We start from the raw sequence: 9,063 nt of genomic DNA, 5'->3' as shown, positions 1-9,063 counted from the left end.
GTATTAGAAATTTTTATATCCTTGTTACGAGTTTAGAGTTAAAATAATTATAATAATCATTACATCAAGTTGTTTCTTACAAATATTTAGGTCCCGTTTGATACGCATCTTTCCAGGTCCAAACAGATTTTTCTGGCTGAATGGACCGAAAAGACTGTTTGATTTGCACAAAAAATGGGTCTTTCCTGGTAAGATATGTCTTTCCCAGAAAGCCCCAAAATCATATCTTTCTGGCTGAATGGGCTGGAAAGACAATTATACACCAAACCCTACCTCTTTCTTTCTTTCTTGAATTATCAATTTTTTTAAATAACTTTTAAAAATTTATTTTTTATTGAATTTTTTTTTCATCATTCAGCACAGTCAATCAGATGTACAATCAAACAACATGGTTTCTTTCTCAGTCAGAAAACTTTTCCCAGACAGCACTTTACCAGACAACATTTTTCCAAACTGAAACTATCAAACGAGACTTTAGTTATTCGTTATCTGTTATTAATGGTATCCATAACTCCTTATTAAACATTTTGATTATTTTAGATGTTAGTTTCCTTGATAAAGTATAAAAACAACAACAAAATATAAGTTTGAGGTGGAAATAAAAAAATTAAGAAACAATATTAAAATGTAAAAGAAAATAAATAAATTTAATAATAGAAATAATAACAAATGATAAGTTTCAATTAGAAATTAGAGAATTGGGAAATGATATTAAAACAACAAATTCTAATAATACAAAACAATATGTAAAAAAACAAAAGAAGATTAACATGAAGAAAAAAATAGAACAAAACCATAATAATAACCTATTTGATGAAAATGTTGTCAAATAACTATATTATTGCTCATCTTTTATCCCATGAAGTATAGATTTGTGTCTTCTTAACTATTTTTCCACCAATCTTGTTCTTGAAATAGTAACCATCTAATTTACATCCATTGACCAATTAATGTTCCATAAGTTACAAAAACTCTTGAGTTATAATAATTAATTAATCGAAAGCTAAAGGATTTTAGCATTAAAGTAATATTTAATACAATTATAAAGTCTTTTGATGTGTAGTAATTAGATGATAAATTGAAAAGTTATAATAAACTACCATAAGTCATGTCATAATATCAAACTTTATAGTAATATTTATGACTTATGATTACAATCATTATTAAAAGAAAATAAAAGGGTCATTGAAGTTTTAAATGGATGAGGTTCAAGTATTTTGGTCTCTATTATAATAGATACTATGTGAATGTCTGCGAGTTGCGCATAAAGACCTATATAGTTGAAATTTTTACAAATATATGTTTTTTTATATATAACAATAACGTTATTATTCAACTTGATATAATAATTCGCATACTAAATTGATATAATATATTGATTATTTTGAATTATATAATAATATATACATCTATATAACTGTATAATCTCAATCGTTTGAATAACTTCTACCTGCGAATTACTCATAAATAAAATTAAATATGATATATGGTTTAATGCTATTTATAGTTGTTATTGTTAATTAATTTTTTAATATATATTTGTTTAACATTTTAATTTCTATCATTATAATTATTAAAACATCAAACATTGTTTTTTTTTATTTTAAAGGTAACTATATAATCATTTATATAGAGTTATTTTTAACTACTGTTATTATAAGTTATTTTAATCTACATATTTGAAAACTTTTAATGATTATAAAAATATCTTAAGGAAATATTTTAGTTAAATTGAGATTACAATTTAGTTTTTGCATTTAACACTATAATTTATCACTTTTAACTATTCACAAAATATTCATTGGGTTTTTTTAAGTGGAACTGAAATTTATATTTAAGTTGACGTTGTAATGTTATATTTAAATTAACAATTTAAGTATTTTGTCCAAATTATTCAAAAGTTGTAGCTTTATACTGATAGAGGTTTACATACAATAACATATTAAATTTAATAAATTAAGTTTAATATGTTAAAAGTTAAATTCGTTACTTTATAAGTAGAAGTAAATATATTATTTTAATATTGAAATTTAGTTTATTTATGGTTACACCTTAGGTTTGATATTTATTTAACCTTATCAACCAAATTATAATCAATATTAAAATGACACTACAATTTATCACTTTTAACTATTTACAAAATATCTTTGAATTGTTTAAGTTAAACTAAAATTTATATTTAAGTGGACCCTGTAATATTATATTTAAATTAATAATTTAAGTATTTTTTACAAATTTTTCAAAATTTATAGCTTTAAAATGATAATGGTTTGCATCCAACAATATATTAAAATTAATAAATTAAGTATAATATGTTAAAAGTTAAAAAAACATAACTTTATATGTAGAAGTAAAGATAATTTTTAATATTGAAATTTAGTTTATATATTATTAGACTTTAAGTTTGATATTTATTTAACCTTATTAACCAACTTATAATCATTATTAGAAAGAACATGAAATGTCATGGGAGTTTCAAATGAATGTGGTGAAAGGAAAAATGCTTGGGAGTTTCAAATGAATGTAGTGAAAGGAAAATGCTTCCTTTATAATATAGTACTAGGCGAATGATCGCGCGTTGCGTAGAAACACATGTATAGTTGAAATCTTTACAAATATATATTTTTTAAATATAACAATAACTGATGGGTTTGAGCCATAAGAATTTTCCTATGTGCACATGCAAACCCTAATGCTTGGATCTAGGTTTCTCTAATTGAACATGCAATGTATCCAAGGCTTATAATTCTAGATCTAGTGTAAACAATTGAATCATATCATATGAAATCAGATCTAAAAGAATACCTTGAGTTGCTTGCTTGAAACTTCTTGTTTTTGGAGCTTAGAGTCACAATTGTCACTCCTCTAATGGCTTACAAACACCAACTAGCAAGAGAATGATCTTGAGAGAGAGAGAGAGAGGAGGTGAGAAATTGGTTCTAGGGTTTCTTCCTTGCAAGAGTATGGCCGATTTCCCTCACCCAAGGGGTCTATTTATACTATGAGATACTAGGGTTACACCCTTAACCCTAATTGAATAACTTAGGCCCTAAGAAATCCAAAAATCCTCCTAGATATGAGGCTTGGACGATTTTAAGGTATCCCAACCCTAAAATCCGTCCACCCTAATATCCATAAGGATACATAGCCCAAAACACAACTATCACACATTTGACAGTTTATGCCCCTTTATTCAATTAACCTCTTTAAGTCATTGAATTAATTCTCAATTAATATATGACTTATATCAATCCAATAATATTATTATTCCTTTAATATATTACTCTCATAAAATAGTAACAATAATATCTCTTCTCTCTTTACAAATCATCCTGTCAAGTTGCTATGGTGAAGGCAACCCAAAAGGATCATGCACAACCGGGTCAAGTACTTACCAAATATAGTTACAGCCTTAGACACTAATCCAACAATCTCCCCTTGGATAAGTCTAGTAACTATATATGCAAACACAATTCGATTAGCAATCGTAGCTCTCAAAGACGCTATCAAAGTCTGATCTTATCAGTATCATGTCTTTTAGATAAGGGATCGTACAGTCCTCTGTTTAGATATTATGTGGACAATCTCATGGAACTTATTGTCCAGCAGTTGGTTTCTCGATCTCAAATTCATTTGACATAGAACTTAATTGAACACATCAATTCAGTCCTGACCGGGCCCGACACATAAGTCAAATCAAATCATCGAGGGGCCCTGATATCGCTTTTACCCTCTTAGGATAAAAGTAACAAATAAACTTCGATTTATATGCATTTACTATTTACTAATCAACTATACACAACAATGCGTTTTATGACATCAATTTACTGATGTGGTTTCGCATTGTCAATGCACAACCAATTAATAAACAATAAACCATATATCTTGGTTTTAATACCATATGATATTATCGTCTTGTGATAACTTGCGTTACGTTCCATAAAGTGATTCCAGCAAGCACGGGTTTATTCCAATGCTCAAAACTTGTTCATAAGCACTCATGAACGTTGCAGCAAACCTTTGTTATGTCTAATACCTTTTAGACAATCTACACACCAATTCATGAAAATCTTCATTCATACCTACTTCCAACATATGAATGATTGCGGACCATTCGAATAATTCGATTATTCTTAATAACTCAATTATTCAGGAAGTCAAAACATGCAAAGTGAAACAATAGTTAAACAATTAACATAAGACAGTAGCTTTACTTATAAATAATACTCCTTTATTTAATCATCAATGTCAATTACATTTATCTATTACATGTTTCTAAAACTATCTAATCTAAACTAATATCGTCTTTCAGCCCAATTGTCCTAGCGTGCTGCAAATGCTTAACCCTACTCAGTCCCTTCGTAAGCGGATCTGCTGGGTTATCCTCTGACGATACCCTCTTTACTACGAGGTGTCCTTCTTCTACTCGATGTCTAATAAAGTGATATTTTCTGTTGATATGTCGAGATCTACCATGATCCATTGGCTCCTTGGTCAACGCAACCGCTCCTTCATTATCACAGAAAATTTCCATAGGCTCCTTTATGGCTGACACAACTCCAAGGTCACCAATGAAGTTCTTCAACCACATCATCTCCTTTGACACTTCGCTTGCTGCAATGTACTCTGATTCGCATGTTGAATCAGCTACGGTCTCTTGCTTGGAACTTTTCCAAGTCGCTGCTCCTCCATTAAGGGTAAAGACCCAGCCCGACTGCGAACGGTAGTTGTCCCTGTCGGTCTGGAAGCTTGCATTACTATACCCTCGCACCTTTAAGTCATCACTCCCTCCGAGGACTAAAAACCATTCCTTGGTCCTCCGAAGGTACTTAAGTATATTCTTGACCGCAATCCAATGAGCTCTGCCAGGGTTCCCTTGATGTCTACTGACCATGCCTAAAGCAAAGGCCACATCAGGGCGAGTACAAGTCATAGCATACATGATTGAGCCAACTGCGGAAGCGTAAGGTACTCGGCTCATTTTAGCTATCTCGGCTTCTGTACTCGGACTTTGAGTCTTACTCAATTTGGCATTACTCTGTATCGGTAGTTCTCCCTTCTTCGAGTTTTCCATACTAAAACGTTTTAGTACCTTATCCAAGTAAGTATTCTGACTAAGTCTTATTAGTCTATTACTTCATTCTCTCACTATCCTTATTCCCAAAATATAGGAAGCCTCTCTGAGGTCCTTCATAGCGAAGCACTTCCCGAGCCAGGACTTAACCACCTGCAGAGTCGGGATGTCGTTTCCTATGAGCAGTATGTCATCGACATATAAAACGAGGAAGCTAACTACACTCCCACTGGCCTTGACATATACACATGATTCATCTTCACTTCGTACAAATCCAAACTCTTTGACTTTCTCATCGAAGCAAAGATTGCATCTGTGAGATGCTTGCTTAAGTCCATAAATGGACTTCTCAAGCTTGCACACTCTATTGGGATGTTGCGGATCGACAAAACCCTCTGGCTGAGCCATGTAAACATCCTCAGCCAACTTCCCATTAAGGAAAGCGGTCTTGACATCCATCTACCATATCTCATAATCATGAAATGTAGTAATGGATAGCATCACCCTAATAGACTTTATCTTAGCAACTGGCGAGAATGTCTCATCATAGTCAACTCCGGGAGTTTGAGTAAAGCCCATTCGCAACCAGTCGTGCCTTGTACGTGTGCACATTCCTATCCACATCGGTCTTCTTCTTGAAGATCCACTTGCACCCAACCGTCTTACGTCCGGGCACATTGTCAACCAAATTCCAAGCTTGGTTGTCATACATGGACTGAATCTCGCTGTCCATTGCCTCTTTCCATTTTGCAGACTCTGGGCCTGCCATGGCTTCCTTATAGCTATTAGGTTCATCTAGATTTATTTGTGTACCATCACTAATATACGTGTCCCCTTTGGTAGTAATATGAAAGCCATAAAACTGGGGTTGAACTCTAACTCTTTCGGAACGTCTAAGAGATAAGGACTCGTCAATTGGTTCAACCTGAGTTTCCTCCTCGAGTTGAGCAACGGCGTTAGAGGTTCATTCATCGCTCGACTCTTGAATCTCTTCAAGATCGATTTGCCTCCCACTGTCTCCTTGGCTTATGAGTTCTCGCTCTCGGAAAACGCCTCTCCTCGCAACGAAGACAACATTGTCACTCGGTCTATAGAAGAGATATCCAAAGGATTTCTGCAGGTAGCCGATGAAAATACATCGCTCACTACGAGGTTCAAGCTTGTCGTGAGTTTCTCATCTTACGAAAACTTCACAGCCCCAAACCTTGATATGTGCCAACGAGGGAGCTTTCCCTGACCACATCTCGTGAGGTGTTTTGGCAACCTTCTTTGTAGGGACTCGGTTAAGGAAATGGGCGGCAGTCTCTAAGGCATACCCCCAGAAAGAGATAGGTAGTGAAGCACGACTCCTCATAGAACGAACCATGTCTAACAGGGTTCGATTACGCCTTTCTGCCACACCATTCAACTGTGGTGTCCTAGGTGGCATCAATTGCGAAACTATTCTGCATTCCTTGATATAGTCGTGGAATTCAAGACTTAGGTACTCTCCTCCTTGATCGGATCGAAGCATCTTGATTTTCCTGCCCAATTGATTCTCCACTTCATGTTTGAACTCTTTGAACTTTTCAAACGTTTCAGACTTGTGCTTGATTAAGTAAATATACCCATATCTACTATAATCATCGGTGAAAGTCATGTAGAAGCGGTTCCCATCCTTTATGGTGGATCTAAAGGGCCCATACACGTCGGTGTGTATGAGATCCAATAAACCCTCACCCCTCTCACAAGTGTCAGTGAAGGGTGACTTGGTCATCTTTCCAAGTAAACAAGATTCGCACGTGTCATCTTCCCTAAGTTCGAATGACTCCAACACTCCATCCTTTTGGAGTTGAGCTATGCGCTTCTTGTTGACATGTCCAAGACGACAATGCCACAAGCATGCTTTATCCATACTATTGGAAGAATCCATACACAATACATCATTTCCTAGGTTATCTACAACCATAACAGTTTCATAAATTCCATTACAAGGCATTGCTTCAAAATATAAAACACCATTTAGATAAGCATAAATTGAACCATTCTCATTATTAAACGAATATCTAAATCTTTGTCTAAATAAACCATGAAAAGAAATGATGTTTCTTGCCATATCTGGAGAGTAGCAACAATTATTTAAATCTAAATTCAATCCATTACTAAGCACTAAAGAATACATTCCAATTTTGGTCACAAGCGACGATCTTCTATTCCCCATGATTAGATTTATTCTTCCACGCTCCACATCACTATTTCTTCCTAGTCCCTACAAATCAGAACATATGTGATAACCACATCCTGTATCAAGAACCCAAGAAATAACATGAGATGAATCATTAGATTTAATTGTGTAAATATCGGCGAAAGATGGCTTGATCTTCCCATCCTTGATGGCTTGCAGATATTCCAGGCAGCTTCTCTTTCAATGCCCTATTTTGTGGCAATGGTGGCACTCTACCTCATTTGGGTTTGGGTTGGGCTTAGCAGGATCAACCTTGGTCCCACTAGAAGAGGAACCATCTTGGGACTTTCCCTTGTAGTGGTTCTTTGAAGAAGCCTTCCTCTTCATGCCCCTTCCCTGCCCAATAGCCAAAACAGGAGCAGCGGGTGGATTGGGAGTTAGTGCAACAGACTTATCCTTGAGGTTGCTCTCAGTAGTCCTTAGGAGCCCTTGGATTTTGCTTAGGGTGACTTCTTCTTGTTCATGTGGTAGGTCATCCTAAATTGGTTGTAGTACGAGGGCAAGGCGTGAAGAACAATGTCTATAGCCAAATCTTCCCCAAAGTTGACATTCAACTTGCAAAGACGATCAATATACCTTTACATCTTTTGCAAGTGCATGGTTAGAGACACTCCACTTACCATTTTAGCAGTGATCATATTCATTATGATCTCATAGCACTCTTGCCTCGTGCTTTGGTGGTATCTCTCCATCAAGTCTAGATGCATCTCATAAGGATACATGTCCTCATAGAACTTTTGGAATTCGGAGTTCATCGTGGCTAGCATGATGCAATGGACTTTCGTTGCATCACGATCATGGGTCTCAAAGACAACCATTTCTTCGGGAGTAGCAATTTCTGTATTGATCTTCTCGAGCTTCTCATCGAGAACATACTCTTTGTCCTCGTAACGTGCGATCGTGCGAATGTACCTTATCCATTCGCTAAAGTTCGATCCGTCAAAAGTCAGTTTTTGACAAAGGCTCATTAGCGTGAATGAGCTAGCAGCAGCGGTGCTCACGTTAGACATCTACAAATAGAAAGGAACAAAGTTTGATTAGAGTTAAGTCCCTAATTAACACCCAAAATGAAAAATTAGGGCTAGGACCCTAACAACATTATTTACACATTAGAAAAGGGATGCCATGATCCAACATTCAAATAATTTAGAGGTAAGTGAATGACGATTTACTAATTCTTCACCATGAAAAACACAAGCTTCAGTTTTAAATGTATTGAGAATTCCTAGATTTCTTTGAGATTCATTGAACTTTTCAACGGCATGTTTAAATCTTGATATGCCCCTCTAGTTTGTGACTGGGATGCCGAGGATCACAAAGCGGGTGTGAATAACCATGCAAATATACATGGTGCCTTCATTGTTACAGTCATCTATTCGATGTGTCGGTAAACCACACACGCTCCATCGAACTATGACAAACAATGAATCACCCTTTGCCACCTTTGCTTAGAACCAATTAGTGTGCCGGTTAACCACACACACTCCACTAATATCTTAACAAAGGTGCAAAGTGTAATTTCATGGGATTGTGTCAATTCACTTTTCCTAAAGTAACTAAGATTGGGAATTTTATGAAATACATTTAGTTACTTTATATAGATTCATTATACTTATTAATGAGGAGAGGATTGCCCTATCCTACCCGTTCAGCTAATGACCCTCCACCAGTCAAGCAAGCGGTGGGTGTGAGTGTACACCCATTAAGCGCCATTTTATAGGCAACAACCTTATACCCACCTGTATAGTTGAAATCTTTACAAATA

Source organism: Lactuca sativa, chromosome 8, assembly GCF_002870075.4.
Source record: "Lactuca sativa cultivar Salinas chromosome 8, Lsat_Salinas_v11, whole genome shotgun sequence".
NCBI lineage: Eukaryota > Viridiplantae > Streptophyta > Magnoliopsida > Asterales > Asteraceae > Lactuca > Lactuca sativa.
The sequence above is the reverse complement of the archived record's forward strand: the minus strand, read 5'-3'. Positions refer to the sequence as shown.